The sequence below is a fragment of the Pelobates fuscus genome, chromosome 7 (assembly GCF_036172605.1).
Source record: "Pelobates fuscus isolate aPelFus1 chromosome 7, aPelFus1.pri, whole genome shotgun sequence".
Taxonomy (NCBI): Eukaryota; Metazoa; Chordata; class Amphibia; order Anura; family Pelobatidae; genus Pelobates; species Pelobates fuscus.
In genome coordinates, this window is record NC_086323.1 from 182630564 (window position 1) to 182655883 (window position 25320).

At 42.9% G+C, this 25320-nt stretch overlaps 1 protein-coding gene across 1 annotated transcript in view; it reads right to left on the reverse strand.

Annotated features, from left to right (window-relative positions):
- Positions 1 to 619: 619 nt before the first annotated feature.
- UCHL5 (ubiquitin C-terminal hydrolase L5) overlaps positions 620 to 25320 on the reverse strand; it is a 287690-nt gene continuing 262989 nt past the window's right edge. Inside the window, exon 12 of the mRNA XM_063426950.1 lies at positions 620 to 914. The gene's annotated coding sequence lies outside the window, so the exon portion shown is untranslated. The remainder of the gene's footprint in view (positions 915 to 25320) is intronic.

Genomic DNA, 25320 nt, shown 5'->3' on the forward strand with positions numbered 1-25320 from the left:
TTAAGGGGTGTGTACTTTTTTGGCATGCCTCTACCCTCTTTCAATTTTGTACCTCCCAATGTTGCGAGATCGGGTTTTGAGAAAAAAAGTAAATCACTTTGCCATTTGCAGAATTATAATAAACAAGAGCAACTTGATTGTAGTAAAACATTGGAAACAATGTAATAAGGTATATAACTTTCCATATTATTTTCTACTGACTAACAGCTACTTACTACAATCAAGACAAATTTATTGTTCTGTATATTATAATTTACCCATACCTTATAGAATATATTGCTTTGGTAGTAAGCAAACCTTATTTGCTTCAATATTATAAAGGGTTAAAAAAACAAAAAACACAAAACTGTTCAGGTAGCAAATACCAACTTCTTAATGAAACTGAACTACCTTTATGGAAAATAAAGTGTAATAAAAAAAAACAAATGTTTTAACCCCTTGCCTGGTCACCCTACTACTGAATAATGTAATCTCACCAGTAGCAGCAGACAAAATCTGCACAAATTTTCTTTTGATGCCTGGGCTATAGAAATAGATCCCTATGTAAGGTGATGAGCTGTGTAAGTGCAATAAACTATAAAGTAATAAATGCACAAGGATATGAGAATTTGTCTTTAATTGAAATACACAACATACAGTTACAATGGCATAAACTGAGGCGACAAAAAAAAAAATCTACATGTATATAACAAAACTTGTCAAAAATAATCCAGATTTATCTGGGAGAGGGGACAAGTTACTATTGCCTTATATTCTTCATTTTTGTAATATTTCACTGTGAATGAAACCGCATATTAAAGAGGCGTTTTGCTGTATATCCTTGAAAAGCAGAGAGTAGAATAGAGATCTCTTCATATTGAAAATTCTAATCTTGTAAACATGAGAGCCAATATGGTTCATTTATTTTCACCAGTCTGAGGAAAAAGAAAAAAAATTATATAACGTGAAAATTGGAACTTATAACATACAAGCAAACAGTAGGTTCAAATAAATAAATAATAATAATAAAAAAAAAGAAGAGCACATCAGAGGAACATTATAATGTTAATAATACGAACCACAAACCTGTATTTCTAAAGCTCTTGTTTTTGCTTCATTTAGATTCAGCACCCCAAAATTATAGAACGGGAATAAAAAGTATCACTTTTGTTTTTTCCCCTCAAACATTGGTGTATCTACTAAGCGGTAATGTTTTACATTACGTGGTTAAAACTAAAGGATCATTACCCCCAGATCTCTTCATTGAGTTGAAGTGGTCTGGGTGTCTAAATGGTCCTATAAGATAACAAAATAAGTGCTCTAAGAACAGGTAAAAGCTTGCCGGCATATATGTTCTGGACAGAGCTCCTCTGTAATAAAATAATGTGTGTGTGTGCGCTTAATGTGTAGGACATTTTGGATGCATGTGTTGGCTCTGTGTTTCGGACCTTTGTGGTCCATTGCAGAGTCTCGGTATTGTAGATTTCTTGGTGTAATGGCAGAACTAATTAAGATGGCCCTGGTGCTAGAATATGTTTGGGCATAGAGTAGAGGTGGTTAAAAGGTAGATCCTGACAGCAGAACTGAGCAGTCGCATGGCCTCGGAGCTCCTACGATATAACGCTATTCAAACCCTAATTTGGGCAACTACATCTAGCCAAAAAGCTGTAACTACTTGACAGACAGTGGCTGATCGACAAGGTCAGATAAACTGCGGCTCGTAGCAAACATTGCTGATCTCCTCCGGCAGGCACATGAGGCGGTTAGGCCCAAGATGTCCAACTACCCAGACACATACTGTCAGTATATTTATATTGGCAGACATTTTGTGTTAAGACAGAAATTAAAAGTGTATACTGTAAGTCACCATCAGAACAGGGGTGACTCAATTTTGTAACAGAATACAGAGACAGACACATTTTTACTTCTCTCCCTGTAACTATTCATTTAAGCCTGAAGCTAGGAATGTGACTTACATAAACATTAGAGATAAAACCTGAGATAAGGCATGATGTCAACATCAAAGGGGGGTTGAATGCTACAACCCAGAGACAAATATAAATATATATATATATATATATATATATATATACACATACACACACATACATACATATACACACACACTATCCACATATAACCTACTAATATTATATTAATCATATATAATTAGTACTATGTTAATAATATAGAATATTTATGGATACAATATCAATGAAGAAATCTCATGTTATTTACGAACGTTAGTGTAATATGTGGAATATACATTTATAAATAATATTAACTATGTAGCTACACACAGGATTACCAATGACAGATAACACTAAGTAATTCATTTTACTTTCTAAAAAAGGGTTCCATTGTAAAGAAAGGTGAAATCAAGGCTACATGTGCCAATTCTAAAATTACAACTGAAAAAACAGACGCTCTGGCTGGTTGAAAACCAACCAAAGCCTTTAAAGATGACCGCTTCTGTGACGAATACTAGCCATAAAAAGATAACCAGATGACGTCAAACGCATCACGAAATTCAGTTAACCCATTATACAAAAAGGTAAATGGACCCCCTGACAAGAATTTTCTGTGATGTAATTGCGCCATCACCTGACCAAAATCTAGATGATCTATTGGTCCTATCAACTAGGGAATTTCTCCTTTAAAAAGTAAGGACAAAGGAGAGAGAGGATATACTCTCACTCTCAAACACTCAGACTCTTACACTTAAAATCACTCTTGGACTCTGACTCTTAGACATAAACTCAAGACTCACACTTAACATCTAAGATCTGATCATACCAATGTTTTATCCAGAGGTATTGACTTGTTCTGATAATAAAGATAGTGAATCTTAATTAAGGAAGTTAAAATTCTGCAAATGTAAAATCTGGTTAGAATTATTCTTATTGGATGGACACAGGAAAGGAAGAGAGACAAACAGGATTACATTGTATAATTCATAACCACATAAAGGAAACAGTCGCTTTGCTCACCAATTGGTAGCACGGTTTAGGAGAAAGTAGGGGTAAAGGTCATGCTAAAACATTGCTTTGTAAAGTCGAGTCGAGCACAAGTGGCTTAGTGCCTGGCTACCCATACTTTAGTGCTTAAATGACCACTATAGTGCCAGGCAAACATACTCTTTTTCCTGGCACTATAGTGCCCTGAGGGTGCCTCCACCCTCAGGGATCCCCTCCCGCCGGGCTCTGGGGAGAGGAAAGGGGTTAAAACTTACCATTCTCCAGCGCCGGGCGGGGAGTTCTTCTCCTCCGATCCTCCTCCTCTCCTCCCATTTGGCTGAATGCGCACACGCGGCAAGAGCTGCGCGCGCATTGAGCCGGTCTCATAGGAAAGCATTATCAATTATCAATGCTTTCCTATGGACGCTTGCGTGCTCTGACTGTGATTTTCACAGTGAGAATCACGCAAGCTCCTCTAGCGGGTGTCAGTGAGACAGCCACTAGAGGATTTGAGGGCTGGATTAACCCATTTATAAACATAGCAGTTTCTCTGAAACTGCTGTTTATAAAAAAATGGGTTAACCCTAGCTGGACCTGGCACCCAGACCACTTCATTAAGCTGAAGTGGTCTGGGTGCCTAGAGTGGTCCTTTAATATATTGAAACAGGGAAAATAAAACTACTAGTTAAATAAACAGTTATCACTGCGGTGCTCCGTTATATAAATGGGCCTGCGATGCCACAACAGCCTCGACAACAAGCCTAAGCTAATACAAGAACATAGGTGAGATAATATCCCGACATGCTATAACAGCTCCAGGTTTGCGAAGGAAAATGTATGCAGGTTTCATCTGGAGGTAAGCCACCCTGCCTGTTCAAAATAGGACACTCAGACACAAGATATTCGACCCACAAGGAGCACAACATATACTGGCTACTGTGGGACTATCTCAAAATCCCCTACACACCACCGAACCTCGAGGCACCAGCAGACCACCGCAGGGCTGGGGCTCGGAGAGAGTGATTGCATTTGTTCTGCGACAGCCCAGATGGGGCTTCCACGCAGCAGCTACCACATGAGGCCATCACAGAGCCCTAGAACCACAATCCCATACTGAAAGCTGTTTTTTCATGTTGATACTTGCTCTTTGTTTATCTATACCTCTCAATTCCTATAGCTATGATGTTAATGCTCAAACACTTAAAAATAGCCACAGTTTAGCGCCGCTACCCGGGGCCACGACTGTTCGGTAAACATCCCACAATTGCACCTCACCTCCCCCCCACCTGATTTCAGTAATAACCGGATGACATACTTAGCGACACAGAAGCCAGGCGGTAAACACTTACTCTTGAGGTACACTTCACACCAGGCAGCTGGGTTAGAAACTTAGTCAGGGACGACATCAGTGATGTACCAATCTTTCCTCAATAGTTACCCTGTAACAAAAAGGTGCTAAGACCGTAGTGCCAAACCACTGTTTCTCTAATGTTCAATTAGCTGGCATCAGCTGTTGTGGCAGTACCAGCCTGTTTGTAATAACAATGCACAAATAAAAAAAGAATAAAAATATCCCATGCCAGCTGCGGATCGAATTTTTACCCATCCTTGCAGAGTACTATTTGTATGCAGTGTCTGCAAGTGATGGTGTGTTTTTGCATCAAATACATGTGTGTGTATTGTTGGCAATACACACATTGTGTTTGTGTGTATTGTTGGTGTTTGAATGCAGGACTGTTTTTGGGTACAGTATTGGTTATTCAATGCAGGGGTGTGTGCGTGTAATATTGGTAACTGAATACAGATGTGTATACATTGCCACAAACAGATGCTTACAGGCACATTTACACTCCGATTGACATACATGTACACATAGGCACACAGAGCCACAAAAACGGACACATGCAGCAACATACACTGACAGAGGTAATAAGGAGGAGGGTAGGGGAGAAAGGAAATAACAGAGGAGAAAAAAAAGACACACACAACACACTCAGGCGCACAAACTGACAACTCTCAGTTCAGACGAAGCATGGGGTCACAGGTCTTCACTCCTCAAAGAGAGGAGGAATGAGCCACCTCCCCCAGAGCTTGTACCAAAAGCAATACCGTGCAAATCCTAAAATTCACTCCAACAAATCCAATGATGATCTAGGAGACAACCCCGCCCCCCCTAATGCGGCACCATGCGCCTCTCCACCAATGAGTACACGCAGTAGAGCCACAGTTGCCACATGTCAAGGAGAGTAACAGTCTGCTCTTCCATAGCTCTTATGTCCTTCGCCTTTTCTACCCAGTTCTGTAACGTTGACGCATCACCCTTCTTCCATAGTGTTGGTATTAGAGCCCTGGCAGCACCGAGTAAATGTCTTGCCAAGAAGCATTTAAACTTGGCCATCAGCTCAGTAGTATAGGATAAAAGCATTGTCAATGAGGCAAATACTAATGTCTTGCCTGAATATTCTGCAAGCGCAGCATGTACCTGGTTCCAGGCTGCAGTACTCTACACTGCCACTATATGTGTAGCATTGTACCTTTTTCATCCTTGCAGCGCCAACACCTGTCAAGTCCAAAGCTATCCTATGTATACGATCAGGCATCATGTACCACCTTGCGAGAATTTTATAGTTGGTTTCTTACGTCATGATATAAACCACTGATTGTTTGTCAGGAGTATCCCTAATCCCTTCTCCCATCTAGACATGAAGGCCAGGGTTGAATACTAGTGCCTAACGATAGTAACTGGTATAGAAAAGAGATGTAGAGGCGACTGTAGAGAGCGAAAATATTGAGTTGCAAGTATCTATACTTTTCAAATTGTGTAGGCCATTTGTCTGGAACCAGCTCTTGTAGAGGTACACGGATCCCTGGCAAAAATAGTGGACCGCTGCTGCAAGTACTTATTATTGTCATGCTCTATTCCCTCTGGGGGCACAGGATTAGTTGACATTGGGTATAAGGGGCCTTGCCTAGTAGTCAAGTCCAGTTGGTATCTGAAACCATACCTCAAACGTGGGCCCAATTAGAGTGCAACTAATCCTGCCTATCGCGTCATACCAGACCCGGGAGAGTCCTGTCAGACTCCTCAATCTCCATCACTGACCAAATCTTTGAGGATGCATGCAATTCAATAACACTTGTCAAGTGAGCAGCTTGGTAGTACCCAATGATGCTAGGTGTGGCAGACCTCTCTGTCTCTGGATTGTTATTTTAGACAATTTCGTCTGGTTGTTTGCCAGTCCCCAGTTGTTCGTGTGTTCCCTGATTACATTCCCTAAAAGACAAATGAACTACCGAATGGTGGACCACCCAGTAGGGAAGTGTGCTGCTCGTTAACCTTTTTGACCTTATTAACATTGTGGTTAAGCAAAGCCACTTCCAACTCCCGAATGGTCAGCTGGGTGGTTGTTGTTCGTATGAACGAACACGTGGCAGCGGCCATCTTGGACAGTAGAACGCCCAGTGGTGTTCGTCGACAATTACATGAAACTTATTTCGGACACTGTTTCCCACGAACACCGCTGAGATACCCAACCATCCATCTCTTTCATTTCAGTTCATATGAACGCCGTGCCATTCGGTATATTGACAATCCACAAACTGAACTGTCCCAGATAGCTAAACCCATGGAGCTTATGCTTTCTGCCCAACGCACAATGAACACACTTTAACTCCATGGCGATTTGACTGTATGTATGGGATCTGAGCGCTGTTCGGTTATATTGAGCACTCAGATCCAAGCTACCTGGGGTTATGTTGAACGTGGGGGTTCCGTTCGGTAAAATAAGACATGTATTTTTTATGTGTTTTTATGTTATTGTAAAATGGGTGATATTATCTATACCTGGAGATAATGGAGTTACTTCAAGGCTTTTAACCCAATTATCTCCAGGATAGAGAGGAGTTGCACTGTTTGTGTGGGAGTGTTTGTATACTGTAAATGCATATGATTGGTCATTGTAAAAATGTCTCCGTCTTCCACGAGATCCCTGTGGGAGTGTCTTTTGCTGGAAGACCTGCAAAATGTGGCTGACATGTGGCCACCATTAAACAGATCCTGCTTGACTCTCAACACAGAGCCTCGTCTCATGCTTGGGGGGATAATTCGTATAATTCCTGTTCGGTAGCTGACTTCACATTAGGGAAAAAGAACAGTTATGGCGCCGTTAACCCCTTCTCATACCCGGTGTGCCGTTACACTAGGTAATTCTATGCCTCCACATGCTTTAGGAAGTATCAGCTGGGAAACTTTAACCCTAGGTTTCATGTCTTTTCAGATAAATGCAATTATAGCAGATGTCAGTGCAGCGAAGTAGGCCCTCAGAATCTTTATAGGTATTGTTTGAAAGAGACATCTTAACTGCACACCTCCCAAACCATGATATGTACAGCATGGACCATGCTTTCAAATCTGCCTGCAACCAATTCAATAACGGGGCAAAGTTTAATTGGTACAACAAAGTAAGGTCAGCCGAAACCTGAATTCCTAGGTATTCAATCTGTTGAAGGCACCAATGAAACATAATTCCTTAGGAAGCCATAGGTAAATATTTAATAAGATTAAGTGAGTTATAGCCGACTTAAGATTAAGTCAGCCATACTCACTTTCCTAAGAATGTTGGGTGATATGATGTCAGGGTTAGAGATGAAAAAGAGCATATCATTGGTGTACGCACTTTATATTTCACTGTACAACTCCGCAGACCTGATATGTTCCAATTCATTCTTATTGCCTGCAATAGGGGTTCTACAGTAAGCAGAAAAAAAATTGCAGTGGAGGGGACACCCCTGCTCGGTGCTATTTGATATTAGTATAGTGTCTGTTAATGCCCCATTCATCTGAATCTGTGCCATGGAATTTCTCACCAAACCCCATAATCTCCACTATCTGGCATGATTTGCCAGTCCACCAGGGCCAACAGCCTTTTTCACATGTGTGGAGATAAACAGCAGAGGGCGTTTCTGGGTTTTAGCCAAGTGGATAGCATTTAGGATCCTAATGGTATTGTCCTTCGCCTTCTCATCTGGGAACAAAACCACTTTGATATGGGTGGACTAGTGTCCTCTTTAGCCATCAGGCCATAATTTTTGCATTCAATTTAACATCTGCATTAAGCAGGGATATGGGTCGTAGTTGGAGCATTTCTCAGAGTCCTTACCCTCCTTCGGTATAATAGATATGCGCGTCGACATGCGTCACGTGGGAAGGCGTCCCTTTCTAAGATCAAGTTAAATGTTTTAACATATCAGGCAGCAAAATGCCGCCAAACTGTTTAAAATACTTCAGGGTTCGGCCATCAGGGCCAGGTGCCCTGCCAGTGTAGATTGTTTAACCTCTGCTTGCAATTCTTCAAGGGTGAACTCAGCGTGCAATGCGTTAGTGTTGATCGGTTCTTATCCACAATATCACAAATTCTAATTTCTGGGATGTGGAATCACTGTTTGCGATTCTGCAGCATTCTAACTAACATGTGGGCGCATATATTAGCATGCTCGTATAAAAATCTTTTGACTTTTGGAGTAGTAAATAATTCCGTTGGGTCAAAAGCGCTTGTAAGCCTCTATTGGCGTCTAAAAAGTCTCTGTACATCTCTCCATCATGGAGCCCCTTATGGTCAACTTCCACCTCGTTTTTTATTATTATCTGTTATTTGTCTAGCTCTTTCATTCTTATGAAGGGTAGATAAGGTAACCAGGACCCCCCTTAATTTACACTTGTGAGCCTCCCACAATATTGGCAGGGAAATTTCTGGTGAACCGTTTTCTACAAAATATTTTGTAACAGCCTCCAAAATATTTTGTGAGAGCCTACTACATTTGCTTCTAGAAGCAGGGATTAATTTAGCCACCAGTGCCGTTGTGTTGGTCTACACAATGGGGAGTTCAGGGTTAGATCCACGGGTGAATGGTCAGACAACATCCTACTGCCATTTTGAGCGGCCATTATATAGGTGAGAAACTCCTGTGGCAGCACAATGTAATTAAATCGTGAGTAAGAATTGGTTGCGAATAATAAAATGTAAAATCCTTCGCTGTATGGGCGCGCCAGCTATCTACCAACCCCAAATAAGTAAGAAGCCTCCATAGTTTCCCATAGCTGTTGAGGAGGAACTGAACTACACTTTCTGAATGTGTCATGTCCCGGGTACAAGTCCGGGTTAATGTCATCACCCACTATCAGAATCCCTTCCCTGAATGTCACCCATGCACATAGTGTCATTTTCTTGGGAGCATAGAGACAAACAAGATTGTATGAGTACCCCCCGAGTGCCTTTGATAAGCATGCATCATCGTCTAGCATCCTCCATACTATCAATAAGCTGAAAAGGAACATGCTATGGCACAAAGATTGCGACCCCAGCGGATTTGGCTTGTGTATTGTGGGCAAAACAGCCTACCAGATACCTGCAGTTTCGCAAAGTCGGGCCAAATCGGTCCGGAAGTGCGCCTCCTGGATCATCCCCACTCCTATTCTGTCTGCTCACAGCTATCAGCACCTGTGAGTGGGGATTGACTGATTATCAGTTTTGCCGATGTTATCACCTTGGCGCACTGGCCCGGGGGGCGCTGGATCTGAGTGACCGGCAGGAGGTGGGCGCACAGCACTCCCTCCTGCCAGGTACTCTGTGTAGCGTACCCGAGAGGAGCAGTGGCTTTCCTATGGGGCAAATTTTGACAACATTGCAGCACGAAGTACAAAAGGGACACTGCACCCAGATCACTTCAATGAGCTGACGTGGTCTGGGTGCCTACAGTGCATCTTTAAAGGTGCGAAAGGAACAAAGCAACTGACTAAATACTCCCCACTACCAGACACCCCCGCCCCCAAAATCCCTATCTAGGCTCACGTATATGTGGCTGCTTGGAGAGGACCCAAAATGCTAATTATTTTTTTTTGCATTTTTCACACACAAACAAATATGAATGCTAATTTTAGCCAGTGTTTGTGACCAAGTGGCTACCAAAAAAGCTTGGACATACCCCATTTGTAATACCTTGGGTTGTTTACTTTTGCAAATGGTATGCTATCATGTGGGTAATTTTCATTCCTGGGCTACCATATGGTCTCAAATGCAACATAACCAATTTTGCAAATTTCAATGTGTATACACAGAAAAATGTAACATGCTATATTTGACCCTGTAACTTTCCAAATATACCATAACATCTGTACATGGGAGGGAGGGGGGGTACCGTTTCACTCATAAGACATTGCTGAATACAAATATGTGTACTTTATTGCAGTAACAGCTAACAATATTATGACATTCACAGTTAAAATGTCATGCAGTACTAATAAAATAAAATGTCTTCATTTCTTACATTTATTTATATTTGATTAATATTAAGTTATGTTTAATATATAAATAGTTGATGTGACATGAAAGCCCTGTTTCTCCTGAACAAAATGATATATAGTAAGTGTGGGTGCATTTAATATGAAAGAGGTGAATTACGGTTGAACAGATATGTGGCGCAAATTCAACGTTTGGTTTTGATCTGAACGTGTACTGCCTCAGTCATTAAGGAGTTAACGATATAGTGTGAACACCAACAAAGAGAATCAACAATAATTGAACATCAATGTTAACAATCTCCTTACATGGTAGCATATGAGAAGGAGAAGGAAAAAAAATGTTTGTGTGCAGTCCAAAGTGGCAGACTGTGGTACACCTCTGCCATATAAACAAATTGTGCAAACAAACAGTATCAAGGAGTGCTGAAGGCCACGTGCTGGTGCAAAAAGTCAGGGGACAAAAGCAGTATGCACTTGTGAAAACAGAGTCTCCTTCATATAATCAGTCGATGCAGAACAACGTTTCGCCACAAACAACAACAACAAAAAATCTGTTCTCAGAGCAATATGGTGGGATCCAAAAGGTATCTTGGAAGACATAGCCTCATTCCTCAAAGATGGTCTACCTCCATAGGTTTATGAATAATCCAGTTGGGGATGTCCACGGTAACGACAGTACTTCTAGGAATCCTGGAGCGTCCTACGGCCATCTTGGGTTAATGCAAGTATAGTCCTGAGCTAGCAAGGAAAACGGTAACCCCCATTTGTAAGAAATTCCACACTCGCGCAAGAGCAGCGTGATAGGCCGTAGTGCTAGTCGAGCATCTAAAGTGAGCACAGAGAGGTCTAGGGAGAATGACACCTCTGAGCCACGGAAGCGCCACGCTTGTGGTCTTCATTTGTCATTCATAATTTGCTCCCATGTTCGGAATGAGCTTAAGCAACAAATGATGTCATGAGGGGCTTCACCAGGCCTCAGCTGTCGTACAGCTCTATGCACCCCCTTGATTGCAAAGGTTTCAGGTTCAGGGTTCTGCAATACCGCAGGAGTTCTGGGATAGAGTCTCCCTGCGCAGATTCTGCCAACCCCTAATTCTGATATTGCATCTCCTAATTTTATTGTTAATATCTCTTGGTGAGGTAGTCCTAAGGTCTAGGAGCAGGGTGAGTGCACCTGCGAAGGAAGCTGGGAGCTCCCCTTGCAATTCTGGACCATTTTAGCAATCTGTCACAATGCTGATTTAGCGAAGTGCCAGGTAGGTCGCAGAGCTCTCCTAACACGCATCCTCTCTGGCCACTATACAGCCCACGCCCCTCCTACTCTGAACATTTTCAATAGCTTAATCAGTGGAGATTAATATTCTCGTCATTCTCCATTAATATATTATAGTACAAGCAAGGAAGGTACTGGTAGTATGAGACGTCCGTTTAAGGGGGATTAACCCTGTAACGCTGCAGTTTATCAGCGGTTTTAACCCCTTAACTCTGTAACAGCGTTCTATGCCATCCCACCATTAATTGGGCTTTAAAGCTGTTGTAGCGGCATAGAACGCTGTAACGGCTTTGATCCCCTGGATGTCCGTGGTACTTACCTCCATTGCGATCCGCTTTGGGAGTACTACCTGACAGCCCAGGAAGCCCTCACATTGCAAATCAGGCTCCTGGGGGTCCACTTGATCACTCTCAGAGCGATCATATGGCCACAATAGCTGCCTGTGGACCTGCCTGCAGGGGGACTGCCTGGACTGTCAGGTAGTCCCCCTAATGGTGGAGAACTATAAAAAAAAAAAAAAAATGATATTATTAATCCCTTAGTGACCAGACATTTTCCATTTTCTTACCGTTAAGGACCAGTGCTGTTTTTAGATTTCTGCGGTGTTTGTGTTTAGCTGTATTTTTCCTCTTACTCATTTACTGTACCCACACATCTTATATATTGTTTTTCTTGCCATTAAATGGTCTTTCAAAGATACCATTTAAATATCCAATTAATTTAATCATATCATAATTTACTATAATTTTTTTTTATAGAATATGATGTAAAAATAACTTTAACCCCCAATATCTGTTACACATCTACAACCGCTAAAAAACACCTGTGCTAAATAGTTTCTAAAATTTGTCCCGAGTTTAGAAATATCCAATGTTAACATGTTTTTAGCTTTTTTTTGGTCATAGGGCTACAAGTACAAGTAGGACATAAATATATATATATTTAAAATTTATCAATAGTGACATTGTAACACATCGGTCATAAATCTCTGAATCACACCTCACATGTACATATTTTTTTTAAAGTAGACAACCCAGGGTATTCAATATGGGGTATGTCCAGTCTTTTTTAGTAGGCACTTAGTCACAAACACTGGCCTATTATCCCGCCCCTCTCCCACCTCCCTCCGTCATTCCCTCTGTTCCCGCCCCTCTCCCACCTCCCTCTGTCATTCCCTCTGTTCCCGACCCTCATCCACCTCCCTCCGTTCCCGCCCCACTCCCACCTCCCTCCGTCATTCCCTCAGTTCCCGCCCCTCTCCCACCTCCCACCGTCATTCCCTCTGTTCCAGCACCTCTCCCACCTCCCTCTGTCATTCCCTCTGTTTCCGCCCCTCTCCCACCTCCCTCCATCATTCCCTGTGTTCCTGCTCCCCTCCCACCTTCCTCCGTCATTCCCTCTATTCCCGCTCCCCTCCCACCTCCCTCCGTCATTCCCTCTATTCCTGCTCCCCTCCCACCTCCCTCCGTCATTTCCCCAGTGCATCTCCCTTTGTCATTTCTTCACCCGTCCCACCTCCCTGTGTCATTCCCTCCGTTCCCGCACCTTCCTCTTCCCTCCCAGTCATTCCTCCTGTCCCAGCCTCAGTTTTCCCTTCCCGTTTTTAACCCTGTAGTCCCTCCCTCAAATGATGTTTCATCGCTCATTTCCGCCCTCCCTATTTACTTCCCTCAGTCTATTCCTGTCATGCCTTAATTATGATATCCTCTTACTTCCTGGTTCCACGGAGCTTAGCCACACCTCTTTATGACACGGTCTCCCTATTTAATCTGACCGCACCAGCTGATCGACGCTGGATTATTAAACTACGTTCCGTACTCACGAACCGGCTGCAACATCGTTGTGAAAGCCCTCTGTTACCGGACCGGACTGGAAGACTTCAAGTTCCCTTCACCTTTCCTCATCTACGACTAAAGCTGAACTCTCACCATTCAGGATAAACCGCCTCTGAGGAGATCTCGGGAACCAGTGTTCTATGTGCCGGAAGCCAAGTAAAACCTCTGTGATAAGCGTTGCATCACAAAGCTGTTATTTCCTGTCTCCAAAGTCCTTCGTTAAAACAAACCCGTTACAGCTAACTTCAACTCATACTTTGTCTCAGTTAGCTGCATCTATCTTACTTCAGTTAAAGTCTATGGAACAGCTAATGTAACTTCTTATCACCTAATTAATTACTACTTCTAAAGGACTCTATCTGATTCAGTTATCGTTTACTACTTAAAGCTACAGTGCATATAATTGTGGACTTCAGTTATCGTTTACTACTTAAAGCTACAGTGCCTATAATTGTGGACTTCAGTTATCGTTTACTACTTAAAGCTACAGTGCCTATAATTGTGGACTTCAGTTATCGTTTACTACTTAAAGCTACAGTGCATATAATTGTGGACTTCAGTTATCGTTTACTACTTAAAGCTACAGTGCCTATAATTGTGGACTTCAGTTATCGTTTACTACTTAAAGCTACAGTGCCTGTAAATTGGAATTAAAGTCAATACCTTTTACTTTTTATATAAATATTCAAACTATACGAAATCTGCAGTTGTGTTCCTTCATAACAAATGTTTAGACGTGACAGAATAATCCAGCTATTGTAATGGATCCAGCAGATTTCGATTCTACTATAACTACGCTGAATCAAAGAGTTGATACACTAGCCCAAGGTGTGCAAGACCTGCAAGTTACTAACGAAAGAATTCTCACTTATGTCAGAGATCTACAAACTCATACTCCTCATACTATTCTGCACTCGGCTAGTGATCCTGCTGTGTGTAACCCTGAAAAGTTCTCTGGAGATCGTTCAAAATACAGGGAGTTCCTCAACACCTGCAAATTATTAATTGCTTTGAAACCCAGATCTTATCCCACAGAAAGAACTAAAGTGTGTTCGGTTATTTCCTTTCTAAGAGGTGAACCTATGTCATGGGCCCATTCCTTTCTGGAAAACGATGACCCCATCTTAGACTCACTGGATGAATTTTTCATTCTAAAGACCGAAAACCTTTTACTCCCTCAAAAGCTCCAGAAAAGACTTAATTTCATCCTCCAAAGCCTCCTGACAACCCATCCGAACCAATCGAACCTATGGAAATAGGGGTAATAAGAAGTCCTCTCACTCCTGCAGAAAAGAACCGAAGACGTCAATTAAACCTATGCATGTATTGTGCCTCTCAAGATCATCTGGTCTCTGATTGTCCCTTATTAAAACGGACAAAGGCCGGTAGACAAGCCTATACCTCTGCAATCTTCAGTGCACTCCCCTCAACACCGACCACTCCGTTCACACCTGTATCCCTTGTAATACAGTGGGATAAGGTGAGAATTGTGACTGAAGCTCTCATCGATTCTGGTGCAAATGGAGTATTCATCGATTCAACCTTTGTAACAAAGAATAAAATTCCTTGTGTTAGAAAAACCATTTCTGTTCCTATTAAAGTGATTGACGGCTCCTTTATCTCCTCGGGACCGATTCTTCATGAAACCATCCCCCTAAAGGTAACCACCAATCATATTCATAATGAATTTCTAGTATTTGATGTTATTCCATCACCTCTCTATCCCGTTATAATAGGGATCAACTGGTTAAGGAACCACAACCCTCAAATTTCTTGGTCTCCTTTCTCTCTCACCTTTAACTCACATTATTGTAAAGAAACATGTTTACAGCAAATTCCTATTCTTCAGATCTCCAAAGAACCAACTATACCTTCTTGTTATTCAGACTTTTCAGACGTATTCAGTAAAAAAGAAGCTGAAACGCTCCCACCTCATCGTTCCTACGATTGTCCTATAGACCTCATACCTGGTGCCCCTATGGATAATTCAAAAGTCGATTGTATTATCAACTGGCCTGTTCCCTCTACAGTAAAAGAATTACAGCGATTTCTAGGGTTCGACAACTTCTACAGAAAATTTATTAAAAACTACTCTGAGATAGCTCACCCACTCAATCAACTTAACAGTAAAAAACATCCCTTCAATTGGAACGAGAAGGCTCAAACTGCCTTCACTGAATTAAAGAGAAAGTTTACAACAGCTCCTATTCTTCAACTTCCAAATCCTTCATATCTTTATGTCCTTGAAACGGATGCTTCGGAAATTGCAATTGGAGCTGTCCTCTCTCAACACAAAACTCCTCAAGAACCTCTTCATCCTGTCGCCTTCTTCTCACGATCATTATCTCCTGCCGAAAAGAATTATCCTACAGGAGAAAAAGAATTATTAAGTATCAAAGTGGCTTTAGAAACCTGGAGACATCTTCTTGAAGGCGCTCAGAACTCTTTAATCATTTATACTGACCATAAAAATCTCGAATATCTTCACTCCAATAAAACACTGTCTGCTTGACAAGTAAGATGGAATCTTTTTATTTCCCGGTTCAACTTTCAAATCATCTTTAGACCTGGGTCTAGAAACAAAAAGGCTGATGCCCTTTCCAGGATCCATAAAGACACTAAAATTGAACCTCCTTCGCCTAAAGTCATTGGAATCTTATCTTCTCTTATTGATGACATTAAAGATCTCAGTGAAGATGCTCTCGAACTTCCTAAATCAATTAAATTATCCAAGAAAAACGGTCTCTACTATTACAAAGACCGGATTTACGTACCTCCCTCTTTCAGAATTAAAGTACTCGAATTTATTCATGATTCTCCTCTGGCAGGTCATCCAGGTATAAAAAAGACCCTTGAATTGTCTAAAAGATACTATTGGTGGTCTCGTTAAGGCCATACTATTGAATCTTATGTCAAATCTTGTTCTGAATGCCAAAGATCCAATATGTCCTCTTTATTCAAGAAATTACATGAAAATCTGGAATTGGCCTCCTCCAATCAAAAGAAGTTTTTTGATACAAAAAGACAACCTTCACCTTCTTATAAAATCGGTGATCTTGTCTGGCTTTCCTCAAAGAACATCTCTACAAATCGTCCATCAAAGAAGTTAAGTTCTCTTTTTCTTGGTCCTTTTCCAATAATATCGGTTATCAACCGTAATGTTATTAAATTGAAACTTCCACCAACTTTAAAGCTACATCCTGTTTTTCATGTGTCCTTGTTGAAGCCTCATCATCCTGACCCTTTCCAAAGAAATGTCACTACTTCTCCTGATCCCATATTGGTCCAGGGTGAAGAAGAATACGAAATTCAAAGTATACTGGATTCAAGGATCCATCGTGGCTCCTTACAATACCTCATCAGATGGAAAGGATATGGAATTGATGAAGATACATGGGAAAACTCCTCTGTCGTTCATGCTGACAAATTAATTTCCAAATTTCACAAACGTTACCCTTCTAAGCCAAGTCAATAGCACCCAGAGGTTGCTCATTAAGGAGGGGATACTGTCATGCCTTAATTATGATATCCTCTTACTTCCTGGTTCCACGGAGCTTAGCCACACCTCTTTATGACACGGTCTCCCTATTTAATCTGACCGCACCAGCTGATCGACGCTGGATTATTAAACTACGTTCCGTACTCACGAACCGGCTGCAACATCGTTGTGAAAGCCCTCTGTTACCGGACCGGACTGGAAGACTTCAAGTTCCCTTCACCTTTCCTCATCCACGACTAAAGCTGAACTCTCACCATTCAGGATAAACCGCCTCTGAGGAGATCTCGGGAACCAGTGTTCTATGTGCCGGAAGCTAAGTAAAACCTCTGTGATAAGCGTTGCATCACAAAGCTGTTATTTCCTGTCTCCAAAGTCCTTCGTTAAAACAAACCCGTTACAGCTAACTTCAACTCATACTTTGTCTCAGTTAGCTGCATCTATCTTACTTCAGTTAAAGTCTATGGAACAGCTAATGTAACTTCTTATCACCTAATTAATTACTACTTCTAAAGGACTCTGATTCATTTATCGTTTACTACTTAAAGCTACAGTGCATATAATTGTGGACTTCAGTTATCGTTTACTACTTAAAGCTACAGTGCCTATAATTGTGGACTTCAGTTATCGTTTACTACTTAAAGCTACAGTGCCTATAATTGTGGACTTCAGTTATCGTTTACTACTTAAAGCTACAGTGCATATAATTGTGGACTTCAGTTATCGTTTACTACTTAAAGCTACAGTGCCTGTAAATTGGAATTAAAGTCAATACCTTTTACTTTTTATATAAATATTCAAACTATACGAAATCTGCAGTTGTGTTCCTTCATAACAAATGTTTAGATGTGACAATTCCAGCCCCGTCATTTCCGGCTCCTGTTATGGTCGTCACTTTCCCTCCCAGCATCCTTCCTGCCATCTCCCCTTCCGGTCCCTCAACCAATCCAGTCCCTGTCCCTGCCTCCTTCATGGCGGCCCTCAGTTACCCCATCATGATAATTGGTTTGAATGAATCCATTGCATCGGGGCAACCTCACGCTGCAGGCGTTTCTACTGCAGCGTCAGGCTTTCATCCCACTAAGTTACTCCCCAGGTTATTAATGTCGGCTCACCCGGCTACAGTGTTCCAGCAGCTCAAGCCCCTAATTCACCAGATGTTGCCAGCTACCACGGTCTTCCGTTTCCCGTTCCCCCCGATGATGACAATGTGCAGGGGCTCAGCCCATTCCGGCCCTCCAATAATAGGGTTTCCCAGAGGCAGCCCACCCCTGCCAGCCACAACGCGCCTTACTAACCATGGAAGGGGCTCTCCCGATGTATGTGACTTTCAACCCGTCCCAAGCTGCAACCCTGGTAACCTCTCTCCCAGACCCAGAGAAGCAGCCCATGCCCTTCTTTCGGAGGGTGGCACAGATTCGCAAGACATACTCTGCTGCCTGGCGTGATTTGTTTAGTCTTTGTGAAATCAAAGCTGGGGATGCATATTGGCCCATTATGGAAAGGAGTTTTAATGATGCTCTCCTCACTACTGATATGGACTTCCAGTCAGGTATCACATTCTGTGAACAGCTACGGGCCTTGGCTCAGGATAAATGAGCTGACCAAGCCACCTGTATAAATGACATTATACAAGACAAACTTGAGTCTGTAGAGAAATACCATTCACAGTTAACTCATACTTTCTCTGATCTATAGTTCAGTGTATACAACAAGGCACATACCCAGATGTTATCTGCTGCCTGTGTTGCAGGCCTTAAGGAAGCCATCAGGAAAGGTTTAGTACTTTCCCGCCCAGAGTATAGGATTATTCCTCCTGGTTGCAAAAGGCCTTGAATCTGCACTCCAGCCGCCCCCAAGGAAAAGTAATCCCCTTATGTTCTCCTTTTATAATCCTGCAATTAGACCTGCTCCAACTCCTGCAGGATACCCTGTGCCAGCTACACAGGGGATAATCACCCTCCACACTGTTCACAATTCTCCTGATAATTATGGTACAGATGATTATCAACAAGATGACCGTCCTGCACCCATCCAACATCGCCCTACACGCCAAACCCAACAGGCCAGTCACTCTACCACACCCACACGTCACTACACTGGCCCTGACCAGTCTCATTTAAATCTCTAACAATAGGTAACTGGCAAACCTGTGTCTAACACCCCTGTCATGGCAGTGTCTACAGGGGATAAAGGGGGGCCTCTTGCTACAGTAATCCTTCCCGTAGAAGGTCATCCTACTACCTTTGTAGTTGACACAGGTGCAGCCCGCAGTGTTCTCAGAGAACAAGACCTGCCTGACTCTTCTTACCTGTCTGACACTGATGTCTCTTGCATAGGTGTTGACAGAACCCCTCAAAATAACCCACTAACTAAGCTCTTACGAGTGGGTTCAGACATTCTCTCACATTTTGTTGTCTCTTCTACTTGTCCTATTAACCTGTTAGGTGCTGATGTTCTGTCCCGTCTACAAGCTTCTATCTCCTTCACCGATGATGGCCAGGTTCAGTTATTAACCCCTCTTTCTTGCAATGATACTTCTGTTCTCTGCTCTCTGTCGTTACTACTACACATGACACCCCCCCGAGGAGGTAAGGGTCCCAGATGCCCCCCCAGTGCCCTGGATAGGGTCCCAACCCAACTTTGGTCCACAGGCCCAAATGACATTGGACGCCTACGAGTCCCACCTGTGGTTGGAGGTAGCAAACCCACCAAGGAGACCTCAGTACCCCTTGAAACCTGCACAATCTCTCGCCATCTCCAAACAAGTTGAAAGCCTGCTAGCAAAAGGTGCTCTGGTGAAGTGTGTATCAAAATGAAACACCCCTCTGTTTCCAGTGAAGAAGAAAACTGAAAAAGGTAAACCTGACCAATACCCCATGGTACAGGACCTCCGCGCTGTCAATGATGCCACTAACAGAGATACAGCCGTTGTCCCTAATCCACATACGCTGTTGTCACAAGTCCCTCCAACAGCCAAATCCTTCACGGTGGGTGATCTTGCAAATGCCTTTTTCAGCGTGCCTTTGGATCCTTCCTGCCAATATCGGTTTGCTTTTACACCCTTTTCCCTAACCAAGTGAAACATTGCATTCACAGCAATTACAAGAAGAATCTACACATTGTTGCTGCCTGTTTGACAGGGAAATATGTCCATGTGTGCAACAATCACTGTCAAGGCCCTGAGCAATGCACCGTACCAGATGAAAGGACCAAAGAATGGATTTGTCACAACTGTGATTCACATTTAAAAGCAGGACACAAATCATCCATCGCTGTGGCTAACAACATGGAGCTGGCGCCCATTCCCCCAGAGCTTTGCGATTTGAATGTGCTGGAAAGACAACTTTTGGCCAAAATACTGCCATTTGCCAAGATCATCACACTTCCCAAAGGTCGACAGGCAGCTATACACGGCGCTGTAGTGTGTGTGCCATCTGAGGTGGAAACCACGGTCAATACTCTACCAAGATCGCACAGCACATCCCAGTTACACAGAGTGAAGCTGAAAAGACGTCTGACTTACAAAGGCCACCAGCTGTTTCACAATGTCAACATGAGAAATGTAGTAGCAGGTCTGTCAAAACTCATTGACACACACCCCGACTACAGTGACATTTCAATCAGAGTGGATGAGACAATCGCTGCTGATAATGCGGATAATGATGATGATGGGATGGAACTCGACAGTTGTGATGAAACTGAATTGATGGAGATACTTGAACGCATCGAAAATTGTGATCCATCAGAGGTAGAGTCTGCATGTTTACTGGCTGCTTCTGAGCAACAGGAAGGCCATGACCAACAACCTCCCAATGCTGAGGATGAGAAGGATTTACTAAGACCTGGAATTGGCCTAGACCAGTGGTAGTCAACCTTTTTTTACCTACCGCCCACTAATGCATCTTTTTGGTTGAAAAAATTTCCTTACCGCCCACCAGTTTTCGCGCAAATGCGGAATATTTTTTAGAAAGGAGGGTGTTTAAAAAAAAATTAAAAAAATATGTACGTACATTTATCTTTTTATGTCTACTTAATGCAGGTTTATAAGGTTTTAACTTTATAAAGTTTAATGAGAAAACAATAAAGTAAATTGAAATTACCTTTACTAGTAATTAATGAGATCCTTGAGGTTGATGCTGCGAGACTAAATATTTGATATCTGGTTCGATTTTCGTAAGGAACAAACGAAGGTCTCTTTCAGTGATATTCAGACGACTTCTCTGTTTGAGCATAATATGATTTCTCATTTGTGCGTCAGCTCATCTCCCTCCTCAATTCCCCTCCCCACCTTTTTTTCCCTTTTTTCTATTTTTTAACCTTCCTTGTAGCAATGCCCAGTAGGAAGGCTGAGCTAGGTAGCCCACTATAACAGACAGGCACACATACAGACACACACACACACACACACACACGACACACATACATACACGCACACACACACACACATACAGACACACACGACACATACATACACACACGACACATACATACACACACGACACATACATACACACATGACACACATACATACACACATACAAACACACATACAAGACACATATACATACATGCACACACAGACATGCACACACACAAGACATACATAGACACCCACACATGCAGACACACAAGACACACATATATACAGACACACACACATACAAAGACACACACACATTATATTTAAGTCACCCTCCTGTTTCCTACCTTTAAGGTGCAGGAGGGTGACTTATTTTTATTATTTCACTTTTGATCGGCTGTGTATTGCGTCATCGAAAGATAGCACTCCTCTGGTCATTTTTATTTTCAATGACTGTGTTTTTGTATGGCTTTTAAGGCTTCTGGTTATTGTCTGTCCCAAAGTGCAGGCGGGCTTTTACTGCAGATGGAGGCACAGAGGTTATCTATGACAAATAAATGTTCTAAGATGTAAATTCTAGCAAAGCAGACATATCCAAGAGGTTTATATCAGAATGGCGTTGACAATATGGCTGGAATAATTCACATTTTTAGGTTGTGAAAACTTCTAGACGAGGCATGCGTTTGTGATTATTTCAAATGGAAATTCATTGGAATTTCTTAATTTAAAACAGAAACAGACATACACACATACGACACACACACAGACATACAAGACACACACACACAAGACACACATACAGACACACAGACAGGCACACATACACACATACATACACACATACATACACACAAAGACACAGACAGGCACACATACACACACACACACACACACACACACAAGACACATACATACAAACAGGCACACATACAAACACAGACATGCAGACACACATACAATGACACATACATACAGACACACATATATACAGACAGACACACACACACAAGACATACATACAAAGACACATACAGACAGACACACACACAAGACATACAAAGACACACACACACATACCTACAAAGACACACACACACAAACACACACACACATTAGATTTAAGTCACCCTCCTGTTTCCTACCTTTAAGGTGCAGGAGGGTGACTTTCCCTGGGGTCCAGTGGTGGCTCAGGTGGATGGGAGTCAGAGTTCCCACTCTGACTCCCTCTGCTTCCTCCCGCGCGGCTCTCAGTTTTAGCTGGGAGGAGTGACCGGGGAATCACTTCCTCCCAGCTCTGTGATGTCATCACAGGGGGCCCGGTTGCGCTGTTAAAGCGCCCAGTGCTGACCGGGCCCCCTCACAATCCACATCCATCGGGTGGCCCTGACAGCATGGGCCACCCGATGGACCCCTCCATATGCGGCCCCGGCGGTTTGCCGCGCGGGCCGGGGCCGCAAATGGTCACGGCGGTACCCAGTCGCAGGAGTACCGCCGGCTCACACCAGCCCGCCCGGTCGTCAAAACCTGGAAATCCCTACCGCCCACCTGGAATCCTAAAACGCCCACTAGTGGGCGGTAGGGACCAGGTTGACGACCCATGGCCTAGACAGTTGTTTGCAGCCATCTGACCTTGGAGAGGAAGCACTGACACACGGTGATGGAATATTCAGCATTGCACCTGCACAAGGAAACACACCTGTCAGCTTTTTTAAAGTTCCTAGGCTTGAGGCAATGGCTTTCCCTGTTCAGTTTCCTACTGGACAGAATACATTGGACCAGGCAAGACAAGGCAAACTGTCCCCGAGCATGTATTTCAATGCAAGGCTTTTTTGTGTAGATACTCGTTTTGCTAGAGACACAAGCTATCTCTTCTTTGCGAAATTTGTCACAGAAACACACATGGCCAAAAGCAGCATGTCCATCCAGTTAAGGAAAGGAAACCCAATACCAGGTATGGACAGAAAATATCCAACAAGCTGCTACAGGACAAGCGTGAGGTTGAGAGGTTGGTGCGAAACCGAGATGCCACAAGGTTCATGCAACCACTGAGAGGGAGTCCAGCTTATTGGGATAAAAATCTGAAGAATTTGCTAGCCATGGTCAGACAATTGGGTAAGCCAACATTTTTTCTTACCTTCTCTGCTGCAGAATTCAGATGGGCAGAGGTAATCACGGCAATAAAGGTGCAACAAGGTCAAAAGGTGGATTTTGCAGAGCTAGACTGGGCTGAAAAGTGTGACATCCTTCGAGGCAACCCAGTGACCACCATGCGCATGTTTGACAAACGGGTTGATGCTCTGATGCGAGAGCTGCTGTTGGGTCCTGCACAGCCAATCGGTGAAGTTATCGATTACTTTTACCGGGTTGAATTTCAGGCGAGAGGGAGCCCTCATATACATTGTCTCTGTTGGGTAGCAAGAGCTCCTATATTTGGACAAGACAGTGATGACCAGGTGTGTGACTTTATAGATCATAACATCTCATGTCAGCTGCCTGATGAAGCCAAACAGGCCCTACTTCACAGATTTGTAACATAACTTCAAATGCACAGCAGATCTCATTCAAAATCGTGCAAGAAAGGTAACAGAGTATGCAGATTTGGATTTCCAAAGCCACCTATTACAAAAACGAGGATAACTTACCCGATTCCAGAAGAACAAGGAGATTGTGCAATGAAACCACAAGCAGCCAAAAACCAACTGAAACCAGTCTGTGATTTGCTTAATAACCCGAAAGTGCAGCTTGAAGACATGTCACAGCTACTGGCACAGTGTGATATGACTTTGAATCAATACAACTCGTACATTGAGGCACTGACCTCCTCAAGCGTGATTGTAATGAAGCGAGATGTCAAGGACTGCTGGGTGAACAACTACAATCCACATTTGCTGACGGCCTGGAATGCCAACATGGACATCCAGTACATTCTTGATGAGTATGGTTGCATCATGTACATGTTGTCCTACATATCCAAGCCAGAACGCGAGCTGAGTGACCATCTCAAAACAATATTCAAAGAAATGAGCCCAGAGACAGAACGAGAAGAAATGAAAGAAGTTCTTCAGGCTTATTCAAAACACAGAGAGGTCAGCGCCCAGGAGTCTGTGGCCCGTACGTGCAGCCTGAAAATGAAGTCTTGCTCACGTGAGGTTGTTTTTCTGCCAACTGGTGACAACGCACTGAAAATGAGTCTCCCGCTCAGTGCATTGCAGAATAAACCAGCCGATTCTCTTAATGTGTGGATGACGAGTTTTGTCGACAAATACAGAGCCAGACCCGAAACACCAGAGTTTGAGTCCATGTGTCTGGCAGACTTTGCATCCCATTACAGGGTTGTCTATGGCAAGCAGAAGGAAGATGGCAAGCAAAAGGAAGACGGCAAGCGTGTCAGCCTTTTGAATGAAATGGGAACGATTCAAAAACGCACAAGAGGGAAGCCTGCAATCATCAGGTACACACGCTTCTCAGAGAAGAAGGACCCCGAGAACTACTACGGCAGACTGCTTAAACTCTACCTCCCCCACCGTTCAGAGTCATCACTGAAAACTGTAAGGTTCCCAACACACCAGGATTTTTACAAAGGCACCTGTGTGAGCTTACCGGGAGAAGAAGCAATCCGAGCAGTGTCTGCAATTGTTACCAGCAACCAAAAGAAGTTCGAACAACACAACAAAATTGTGGAACAAGTCTTGGATGACTTTGTAAAAAACGGCCCTGTTGAAGATGCTTGGAACACCTTTGCCCCAGAAGTTGAGTTAGATAGGTTGGAATGTATAGAGGAACGCAAAGAAGGGGAGCCACTTCATGAGAATGAACAAGATGATGTTCCGGAGTATACACGTCACAAACAAACAGGTGGAATTGCGCTTACTGTGAAAGCCCCACAAATGTGCCCTGATTTCCTTCATAAAATGTACAGAAACCTTAACCGGACACAAGCTCAGACATTCTACTCAGTTTGTGACTGGTGCACTAACCGTGTGCGTGGCCTAAATCCTGACCCATTCTATTACTTTGTCACTGGTGGCGCAGGGACAGGCAAATCACACCTGATAAAGTGCATCTATGCTGAGGCGACAAAGATACTCTGTCAACTTACCAGACTACGTGAAGAAGCAGA